The sequence below is a fragment of the Nanorana parkeri genome, unplaced genomic scaffold (genome assembly GCF_000935625.1).
Source record: "Nanorana parkeri isolate BGI_ZX_2015 unplaced genomic scaffold, ASM93562v1 scaffold3882, whole genome shotgun sequence".
In the NCBI taxonomy this organism is placed as follows: domain Eukaryota; kingdom Metazoa; phylum Chordata; class Amphibia; order Anura; family Dicroglossidae; genus Nanorana; species Nanorana parkeri.
In genome coordinates, this window is record NW_017310149.1 from 2,090 (window position 1) to 13,308 (window position 11,219).

Genomic DNA, 11,219 nt, shown 5'->3' on the forward strand with positions numbered 1-11,219 from the left:
CTGATCACTGCCAAGCTCCCTGTACTAGTGCTGATGGTGATGGCACTGGAAGTGGTGATATCATCATCAGCCTCATGACATGATTCCTTCTGCATGGACAGGATCTCCAGCTTTGGCTGCACAAATGAATGTACACTTGGAATGGGAACCCTTTTGGCCTGCCCTCTTCCATAAAAGGTACCAATGGGCACCATGCTACCAGCAGCAGTGACAGAGGTGGTAGCGCCTTGAACGCTGCTGCTGGTTCTAGGAAGTAAATGATCCTGGAACAGCTTGCGACATGCCTGCTGCTGTTTGCCAGGATCTTTACCATCACCACTTCTAACTCCCATTCTCCTTATCTTTACGGGAGGTGACCTGATCTCAGAGACAGAGCGTCCCACCGGCTGCTCATGTCCTGAGCTCATGGCTTTCCCTCTCCCAGCACCACTCTTCCTTCTTTTTTGGACTGGTTTGCTGCTCATTTTTTTAATAATCAATTGAAACAATCTAAAGCAAAACAATAATGATTTAGATTGCAGCAAACTAATCAGCAAAAGTCCAAAAAAATATTAGAATAGCAGGAAGAACTAATTCTAAAATATATCGAAAAAGAAATAAGAAAAATAATAGAAAAATTAAATTAATCTATTATCTCTCACTATCACTCAAAAAACTAATAAAAGCTGAAAATAAACACCTACAGATGAGGTACTAACTCACTACAAGCGATATCAACTCAAATTAACGCGAACAAAAGAAGGATTGCGAAGATATTAGATCAGATGCACAGACAAAAAATCGTGTGATCTGCTCCATTACTATAGCTAATCCCACAAAGGGAACTCACATGGTCGGGCCTGTAGTACAGCAGAAGAAAAGCTCTGATTGGTCAAACAACAGTCACATGTTTCCGTCACATGATCGTGAAAATCTCTGATTGGTCAACCAACAGTCACATGTTTCTGTCACATGGTCGTGCCTGTGATGTATGCAACCCTCAAAAGCAGTAGAGAACCTCTGATTGGGCAAAAACCAGTCACATGTTTCCGTACGAACGAAAATCAGGATCGGATACGAAATTCGTTAAGGGAATTTCGTATTTCGGATTACAAATAAATTACAATTGATCTATTCAAATATCACAGACAGAGGTAGTAGGTACTAATACTAATAGTAATATAGTAAAAAAATATATTAAAAAAATATATACCATAGATCGACTACAATATCAGAGACAGAGGTAGTAAATCTAATATTAGATTTAATTCAGTTTCGGATTCGGATCCGAAATTCGTCAACGGAATTTCGTTTTTCGGGTGGAAAAAATACAAAATTAGCAAAGGGATTTTTAAGCTTTATCATAACGAATGTTCGTTACGATACGAACATGTTACATGTTACTAACGAAATTGTTGTGTCATCATCATCGTCATCATCATCAATCATGCTGTTGTTCAAACACAGTCACAGACTAAACTAACACTATTAGATTAGATTAGATTTCCGTTTCAACGAAATTCAGATCCGAAATTAGTCAAAGGCATTTCGTATTTCAGATATAATATATTAAAAAAATATATAAAAAAAAAATGTAAATATCAAAAACAATATCAGAGACAGAGGTAGGTAGTAGAGACAGTGACACTAGAGTAGACAGAGATTGACGGAATTTCGTTCCGGTACGAACATTCATTATATTGAAGTTAAAAAGCAAAGTACATTTATATTGGAGTTGACTTGATAGTTACTTGATGGTCGTTTTTTTTTTAATCCGAAATACGAAATTCAGATACGGAATCCGTTAACGGAATTCGTATTTCGTTTGGGTTGACTGACCAGGCATCCAATGGGTTTTCTCTTCTGCTGCTGAGCTGAGTTGCAAAATAGGCAGGAAATACGAAATTACGAAATTCGGATACGGAATCCGTTAACGGAATTCGTATTTCAGCTAAAAAAAACAACTACCACATCGACTCCAATATTAAAGGTATTTTGCTTTTTAACGTCATCATAACGAATGTTCGTACATCTACGAAAATATAACAGCCACTAACGAAACTTCGTATTTCGTACGAATCCGAATTGAGTTTTGACAGGAATTACGAAATACGAAATAACGGATATTACGAAACGAAACAGAACGAATTTTTGGACGGCGCACAAGTCTTCCCCAAAGCCACAGGAGCAGGCGTTTAAGGGGCCCCGGACATAGGAGTCCGCTGCAGGGGAACACTCACCCCCTCCACGCCATCACCCTCCGTGTCCAGCCGCTGTACAGGAGACACAGGGACGGAAGCCGGCGAGGTCAAGATGGCGCCGGCTGTACCTGCGCCTGGGCCCTTCGCCTTCCGAGCGGATCTCCGGAGAGCTGCAGCCCGCCGACGAGACCTGGCGGACATAGATCCACTCCCAGGTAAGTCCTGCTCAGGCCGGGTGACTCTTCAGCCACGGGGATCACGTCAGGCAGGAGGTAGATCAGGATGAGAGAATCGAAGGCAGCGGAGCTCCACCAAGCATGTGTGGTCAGCTTCACATCGTAGCCACGCTCCCCAGTGTCCGGGATGTTTGAACTATGCAGAGAGTTGTTGAAAATTGTGGAATTCATATGATCTAAGTTAAGAATGTGCTAATGTTTGTTAGTTTCCGTTAAGTATTCGACTGACACGAAAACTAAATGAGTATCAGCTTGTTAATGTTTTGTCGCTTTTTGTCACTATTGTGCTTTTATGTGCGTCAGAAAAGAGTTATGGATGGGGCGTGGCTATCCGCTAGACAAGATGGACACATAGCTTCAGAGCTCCGACCCACAGGCTCCTGATCGAAGCTACTTTAGCCCACTCTGCCTAGCTATGGGGAAAATCGGCAAGCAAGGGGGGACATACCACTATACTGGACCCCCGGGAACACAGCTGAGCAAACAATTGCCAGAGTTATTTCGCACACAGCGACAAGAAGCCCCGGGGGCCTGCTCATCCAATATGGCGTCAACACCTGCTGCTCCGAACGACACGTGCTCGCAAACAGGGGATCCGCTGACTGACTGGGAATCAGACACGATGGTGGAGCGCATCAAACTGCTGCCTACCAGGAAAGACCTTGCTTCAAATCCGCCCTACACTCGGCCGTGTCAGACCTCAGGAAGGACATCCACGATATAGGCCACAGACTACAAGCGGTGGAGCGCGCGAGCGAAGAACGAGATGAAGCGATCCATTCCCTCCATGCCCATCAAGACTCAACTACCCGATCACTGATAGATCTCCATTGTCATGTGGAGGACCTGGATAACCAGGGGCACTGCTCCAATATTCGGATTCGGGGGGTGCCGGAATCGGTGATACCTGAGAACATACCGACGGCACTGATGGCAATCTTTAATGACCTGCTGGACCGCCCACCTGAATCTCCTATAGAATTCTTAAGGGCCCACAGAGCACTGAAACCCCGCAACCTCCAAGACGATATCCCGAGGGACATTATTTGCTGCTTACAAAGCTTTCCCCTTAAAGAAGACATACTGCAATGAGCGAGAACCAAAGGTACGCCACAATACGCTGGCGGGGAGGTGAAACTTTTCCAGGATCCATCCAACATCACCCTACAGCAACGCAGAGCGCAGAGACCCTTGTTGGATCACCTCCGAGCCCATGGCATCAACTATCGTTGGAAATTCCCCTTCTGCCCATCTGCCTCCCATAGCGGCCGCACGGCGGTGCTCCGCTTACCCGAAGAATCAACAGCTTTCTGTAACCAACTGGATATCCCAACAGTCGTAGTCCCGGATTGGTACGATGATCTACGAATGAAGGGGCCCAAAGACGTACGATACCGGCAGCGAGCACGACCTGCTCGCGATTCAGCTGATCCACGCGGTGCAGAAGCGAGAGACCTACGCCGTCGGAGTTCGCTGAACAGATTTACTCCCCCTCCGGATCGCATTGGCGACTCTAGCGGGATGGCGTCCTGTCGCTGACAACCCTCAAGCGCCTTCAGGCCCAGTCTTCGCATCCCTCGACACCTCTGGCGAGACTCCGAGGTCGAAATATGGTGAGTGGCCCATTCAGAAGCCGGTACACCCTGGATCTGCTCAGAAGCAGACCTAACCCTTCATTACCACCTAACTTTGCTTACTGGATCCTATATTTTTTGTGTGGACCCAGGCGCAGACACTTAACGCCTAATAGCTGACGGTAGCATGCGACTGTGCTGAACTTATTGAACTATTGATCAAGTCCAACCTTGATCAAGGTTGAACTTGATCAATAGGTTGGACTTGATGGACTTATGTCTTTATTCAACCTCAAATACTATGTAACTATGTAACAATTGCTTCTCCAAATCCGAAACCATTTTAACTCAAGATACGCTAACCCAAAGGGGTGGAACCATCAGAAATTACATAAAAAAATCACTGGACAGCCACCCCCAAGGAAGAATGGTGATTGTTATATATCGTGTATGCTATAATTGCCTTACCGTGACTTTTATGCTCTTTTTCTGACGACATTGTACTGAATGTCCATCTCGCTGGTTATGTAAAACTTTGTCATTCTTACTCACTTGTTATGTCAATGTGAATTACTGAAATATAAACTTATTGGAAAAAAAAAAGAGTTATGGATCGGGTCTGTTTAAATGATCGTATTGGTCGGGGGGCATGGCTACGATGTGAAGCTGACCACACGTGCCTGGTGGAGCTCCGCTGCTTCCAACGCCATTATCCTGTCATTTCTTCTGCCTAGCGTGAGTGCCTGAACTGTCCCCCATCCTGTGCAGGACTTACCCGGGACAAGATCTATGTCCGCCAAGTCTCGTCGGCGGGCCGCAGCCCTTAGGAGATCCGCTCGGAAGGCGAAGGGCCCAGGCGGGGGTTCAGCCGGCGCCATCTTGGCCTCGCCGGCTTCCGTCCCTGCGTCTCCTGTACAGCGGCTGGACATGGAGGGAGATGGCATGGAGGGGGTGAGTGCTACCTCACCGTAGATTGCTGCGCCCGGGGACCCGACTATATTAGCACCAGCGGGACTGGGGACATCAGCCATACTGGCAGCAATTGAGGGTTGTCAAGTCACCCTAACCGCAGAAATAGATAATTTGGCGGCAGAGTGCACTCTGATCCGCCATGATCTGGACAAGATCCGTACCCGCATAACAGCTGCAGAAACCAGGGTGTCAGATGTGGAGGACACAGTGCATGGACATGCTGCTACACTTACAGAATTGCAACGCACTGTCCATTTCCTGGCTGCCAAAGTTGATGATGCAGAAAACCGCATGAGGAGGAACAACGTACGCATTGTCGGGATGCCGGAGGGTGAAGAGGGTGCAGACCCAGTAAAGTTTGCTGAGGCTCTATTTAAGAGGGTCCTGGGGCTGGATGAGCTGCCCCCAACCTTCGTGGTTGAACGTGCTCACCGAGTACCCATGGGTAGGGCACCGCCGGGGGCCCCTCCATGTCCATTTCTGGCTCGCCTCCTGAAGTCAGGGACAGAGACAAGATCATGGTTGCAGCTCGTAGATGCCCGGAGGTCAGCTGTGGGAACACGCAACTTTGTTTTTTCCCTGATTTCTCTGCGGAGATACAGAGGAAAAGGAGATCCTTTGTTGAGATCCGGCGCAGGCTCCGGGAGAAAGGAATTAAGTATGGCATGTATTACCTGAGTAAGCTGCGGATCCAGCACTCGGGCACGGTCCATTTCTTTGACAACCCAGCACAGGCGGGAACGGGGCCGGAGGTTTTTTACAGAAAGTTACTCTGGAGTCTCCATCTTTGGGGTGCCCTGTTTAGTGGCTGTTGCTGCTACTCCCCATCCTACCTACTTGATGTGTACTGTACAGCGGCCCCTGAGCTGGGGATGAGACCCACAGATTATTCATCTTTAGACTCATCTGAAAGCTGTGACACTAATGCCTTGGCCCTATGTGACAGGCCTCATGTTCCATAGGAGGCAGCGGTCTCTCCACCACGATACACATTGACCACTGTTAACCCCCTTTTTGGTTTTTCCTTTTTGATTTTTGCATTTTGAACTGGGACACTTCTCACTGGGGGTGCTCTGACAATCGGTAGGGAGTTTTGGGTACAAGCTTCTAGTTGTTCTGGTTAAATTCTTACTAGCAAGTAAAGGATTTAGGTTAAGTGTTATGGGAGGGGGGGATGTTAAACTGGGGATGCTATGCCATTTACATGCCGCTCGCAGGTTTCCACTGTTTGTCCTATGTCTCACTGGCTCATGGTGTTTGTTACTTTGTCCTGGGCACCATATGTACCTAGGGTCTTTATATGGGGGAACAACTTAATATTCTCTCATGGAATGTGAGGGGTCTCAACGACAAATTTAAGCGTTCTATGATCCTGAATTATCTGAAACAACAGAGACCACACATTATCCTTTTACAGGTAACCCACTTAACAGGTAGCAAAATTTTGTCGTTGAGACGCCCTTGGCTCCAGAAAATGTTCCATACTACGTACTCAGTGTATGCCAGAGGAGTGTCTATCTTGATCAATAGATCCCTCCCATGCTCCATTATTCATACCATAATGGATCCTGGGGGCCGATTCCTTATTTTGGTCATGAATGTCCATGCAAAGCAGTTTGCTATTGTAAATGTATATGTACCACCACCGTTCAATGTACAGATATTATATACGGTGTTCCATAAACTCGCTGCCTATCTCCCCATACCAGTTCTCATAGCAGGGGATTTCAATAACATTTTGGACCCCTCCCTGGACACTTCCAATGTAGCCAGGCCTGCTGGGCTGGATCTTGTATCCTGGGCGGACACGGCTGGCTTGGAGGAAGTCTGGAGGTGGAAAAACCCGGGACACCGTGCATATTCCCAACTTTCACATTCCCATGGCTCTTCGGCTCGAATTGATATGGCCTTTGGCAACAGGGGCCTACTTAACCTGGTGGTCGGAGCATCTTACCTACCTGGTGGTCTGTCAGACCATGTCCCGCTCACCGTCTCCCTGTTGCTACCAGGTCATAGGAATTCCGGGTGTTGGAGATTGTCACCGAGTTGGCTGAGCATGGAAATGGTGTCCAGCAGAGTGCTCCCTGCTGTGGAGAGATACTGGGAAACGAATGAGGGTACTGCTTCTACTAATGTTGTGTGGGATGCATTTAAGGCAAATGTACGTGGGGAATTTGTGTCTGCTATCAAAGCTTCTTGTGTAGAATTCAATGCAGCTCTAGATGAACTTCATAGGACAGAATCAGCAGCTGCTGCAGCTTTTGCAACTTCCCGTGGGGAGACATCTTTGGAGGAGCTCCGGGTGGCACGGCGGGCGCTGAACCTCCACCATGTTGAGATGACTAGATGCTCCTTAAGGGAACTGCGTGAGTCGCTGTTTGAACGGGGGGACAAAAATGGAAATTTCCTGGCCTTGCTGGTTGCGGACCAGAGGAATCTTACCACTGTTCCCTGTATCCTGACTGACAGGGGGGATAGAGTCACCGAACCGCAGGCCATATTACAGGAATTTCACACCTACTATCAGAACCTCTTTTCCAGGATTCCAGCTTACGACTCGGCTCGCCTGGATGGGCTTCTGGGGGGGTTGTCCTTGCCGAGACTGGAGGAGGCAGATAATCTTAACAAGGCTCAAAGGTGTACGGACAGCTTTAACCCTTTTGCTGCCAATCCCTCTGGAACATTTTGCACCTAAGCTGGCCCAAACCATATATTTTCTGAAAGCACAGGCCTGGTAGAATAAAAAGATGGTGCTACTAAATTTGTAGGCCCTTCGATAATTGCGCAAATGTTTCTCAAATTAACATCAAACCGATAAAAATACACAATTCAATTGATAAAGCACACTAAAATCAGTATCAGCCCACAAAAAAAATATTTTCCGACTAAATCTAAAAGATAAAACTGTATTGAGTTAATAAATAACAAATATTTGCAAATCTGAAATTGCGCCTTTTTGCAAAAAGGTAAAACAATGAAGGTACGCAAAACTGTAAATAAGCGACTTATGTTAAAAATCATTTTTGCATTGTGTTGGTGTTTGTGTTGTGATAAAATGATACAGGCGTGTACTGTGTACGTCACCGGCATCTGGGCTGTTTAAACAGACTCCCGGCGGCTTTTGCCACAGGGACGCTGTTTAAACATGTAAAGCCGATTCATAGTCCGGAGCCGAGGCCTCTGTACAGCAGTCCCGCTACACCTCTCATCCCGGGGAAGCGCACACACTCTGCCCGCTCACATCAGCCACCTGATCCGGCGAGGACCCGGCACCCCCATCACCAGCAAATGGCACAGCATCCCTCTCTATACTAACCGGACACTCCGATCTTTCCCTCTGCACAACTTTACACAGCTCCTGTCACCGCGATCACTGCTCCACCGTACCGATCGCTACGGCAGCAGCTGGATTTACTCCAGGATCGCATGCACGGCCTGTCACCGATCACCACCGGGAGGTCAGAGGTTAATTTGCAGGACTGTCACCATGTCACAAGCCGTGTCCGCTCCCGGGGGCGATGTGCAAGACTCGGGGATGGTGTGCGGGAGTCACCCGAAGGGTCGGCCACACTGCTCGTTTGATTACCTGGTGATCGGAGGAGGCTCGGGGGGGCTGGCCAGTGCCCGGAGAGCGGCGGAGCTAGGGGCCAGGGCGGCCGTGGTGGAGAGCAACAAGCTTGGGGGCACCTGTGTCAATGTCGGCTGTGTTCCGAAAAAGATAATTTGGAATGCTGCCATTCACTCCGAGTAAATACATGATCATGAAGACTATGGATTTCAAGTTTCAGATGTGAAATTTACCTGGAAGGTTATTAAAGACAAACGAGATGCCTATGTAAGCCGCCTCAATGACATCTACCAAAATAATCTTAACAAGGCTCAAATAGAGATAATCCGAGGTTATTCAACATTTACATCTGATCCAGAGCCAACGGTAGAAGTGAATGGTCGCAAGTACACAGCTCCTCACATCCTCATTGCCACAGGAGGCAAGCCTTCAATGCCAACATATGTAGAGGTACCAGGAGCAAGTTCAGGTATTACGAGTGATGGCTTTTTTGAACTTGAAGAATTGCCTAAGCGGAGTGGTATTGTGGGTGCTGGTTACATTGCTGTTGAGATAGCTGGCATTCTTTCAGCTTTTGGATCTAGAGCTGCTCTGTTGATTCGCCAGGATAAGGTGCTGCGAACATTTGATTCCATGATTAGCACAAATTGCACAGAAGAGCTTGAAAATGCAGGCGTTGATGTCTGGAAATATGCAGATGTGAAATCTGTTAAAAAGACTGATAAATGTCTAGAGGTCAGCATACTGTGCTCTGTACCAGGACACAAGCCAACAGTGAGAACAATCCAAGATGTTGACAGCTTACTGTGGGCTATTGGGAGAGATCCCAACACTGAGGGTTTGAACCTGGACAATCTGGGTCTTCAGTTAGATGAAAAAGTCACATTGTAGTGGATGAGTTCCAGAACACCAGCCGAATGTGGAAGAGCACTATTGACACCAGTTGTCATAGCAGCTGGAAGAAGATTGGCCCAAAGATTGTTTGACGGTCAAGAGGATTCCAAGCTTGACTATAACAACATCCCCACAGTGGTCTTTAGCCATCCTCCAATAGGGACTGTGGGCCTTATAGAAGAGGAAGCAGTAAAGGCCAAGGGAAGAGAGAATGTCAAGATTTACACTACCTCTTTTTGACCAATGTACCATGCTGTTACCAGACGGAAAACAAAATGCGTCATGAAATTGGTCTGTGTTGACAAAGAAGAAAAGGTGGTTGGCTTGCACATGCAAGGACTTGGGTGTGATGAGATGTTGCAAGGATTTGCTGTGGCCATCAAAATGGGAGCAACCAAAAAAGACTTTGATAACACTGTTGCCATTCACCCCACCTCTTCAGAGGAGCTGGTTACTCTACGCTGAAGTTGTTAATTTGTGCCTTGATGATGAGATTTAATTTTCCCACTAGCACTACTGCTTCTGGGAGCCATCTCCCATGGATCCCTCCATCCTTATGTATCGACCTGTTTTTTGCTTTTCTGTCAGTCTTTTGCAACAAAGCAGAAGAATTTCTTCCATAAAATTTTTGCGACAAAATATATATTTGACCATGATTTTTAATGCATTCCTACCAAAAACGAAACAGTTAGGGAATACCAAATCAGTTGTATTTAATTAGTCTAAAAAAATAATAATACTATAGTTGTGTAAAAAAAAAAAAAAAACATGTAAAGCAGACGGTCGGCTTTACAGTAGCAGTGATTCTGGCAGCTCAGCTGCCACCAGATCGCTTCTACGGGCAGGTGAACGGGTCCCCCCCCGCCCGACTCCCCTGCCATGTGTTCTGGGCTCCGCTGCCCCTCCTACGGGTCACCTGGTTCTTTGGTGTCGGGGGGAAGCTGGGGAGGAGATGGACGATCACCTTCCCATACTATGGAAACGGGAGAGATGCAGATTACATCACTTCCAGTCCCATAGCTGTCAGTGCTGGGCTCCCAAAGCCCAACTATAAGCAATTGATGTGCGATCTGCACTTCAATAGCTTATTTAGAGTGTAAAGGTGATGCTAGGGGTCTAGCCCCCCAGCATTACCTTAGAGAGTACCTGTCACCACTAATCTGCTATCACATGGGGGGCTTGTAAGCCCCCCTATGTGATAGCAAATAAAGAAAGTAAAAAAAAATAAGTTTTTAAAATTAATATTAAATAAAATAAATGTAAAAATAATAAAAACATTATTATGTGAGCATGCGCATCTTCACGTAAACATGTGTCGGGTGCGCCTGCGTATGAAAAAGACGAGCGAGCTACACAAATTGGATATCACATTAAAGTGTCGTCTATGGACTTTTTGGGGTACTGAAATTTGTTGCCGTTTCACAGACACACACAATTTTTAACCTGGGCATGTTGGGTATCTATTTACCCGTTGTAACCTCCTCTTTTATATTTAAAAAAAAGTAGGTATTGTGTTTTGGGGCATTTAAGTGCCGTTTTTCACTAAATTTTGGGATTTGATAAGGAGTTGCGCTAATATTGTGCAACATAAAACATTGCAACTGAATTAAATATTTCTTTATTGATTTCACATTTCACAAATCACAAAAATATCATCAGAAACAATTCATATACTCAACACTTAACATAATACATATTACATATATGATTTATTGTCCCAGTCATATCATTTCCTCTACATAATTACTACCATATAACATATGGACAAGACATACCATTTATACCTTTCTTCCTC

General features: G+C 46.2%; 1 pseudogene; it reads left to right on the plus strand.

Moving 5' to 3' along the window:
- Positions 1–8,399: 8,399 nt before the first annotated feature.
- LOC108803574 lies at positions 8,400–9,934 on the plus strand (annotated as a pseudogene).
- Positions 9,935–11,219: the final 1,285 nt, after the last annotated feature.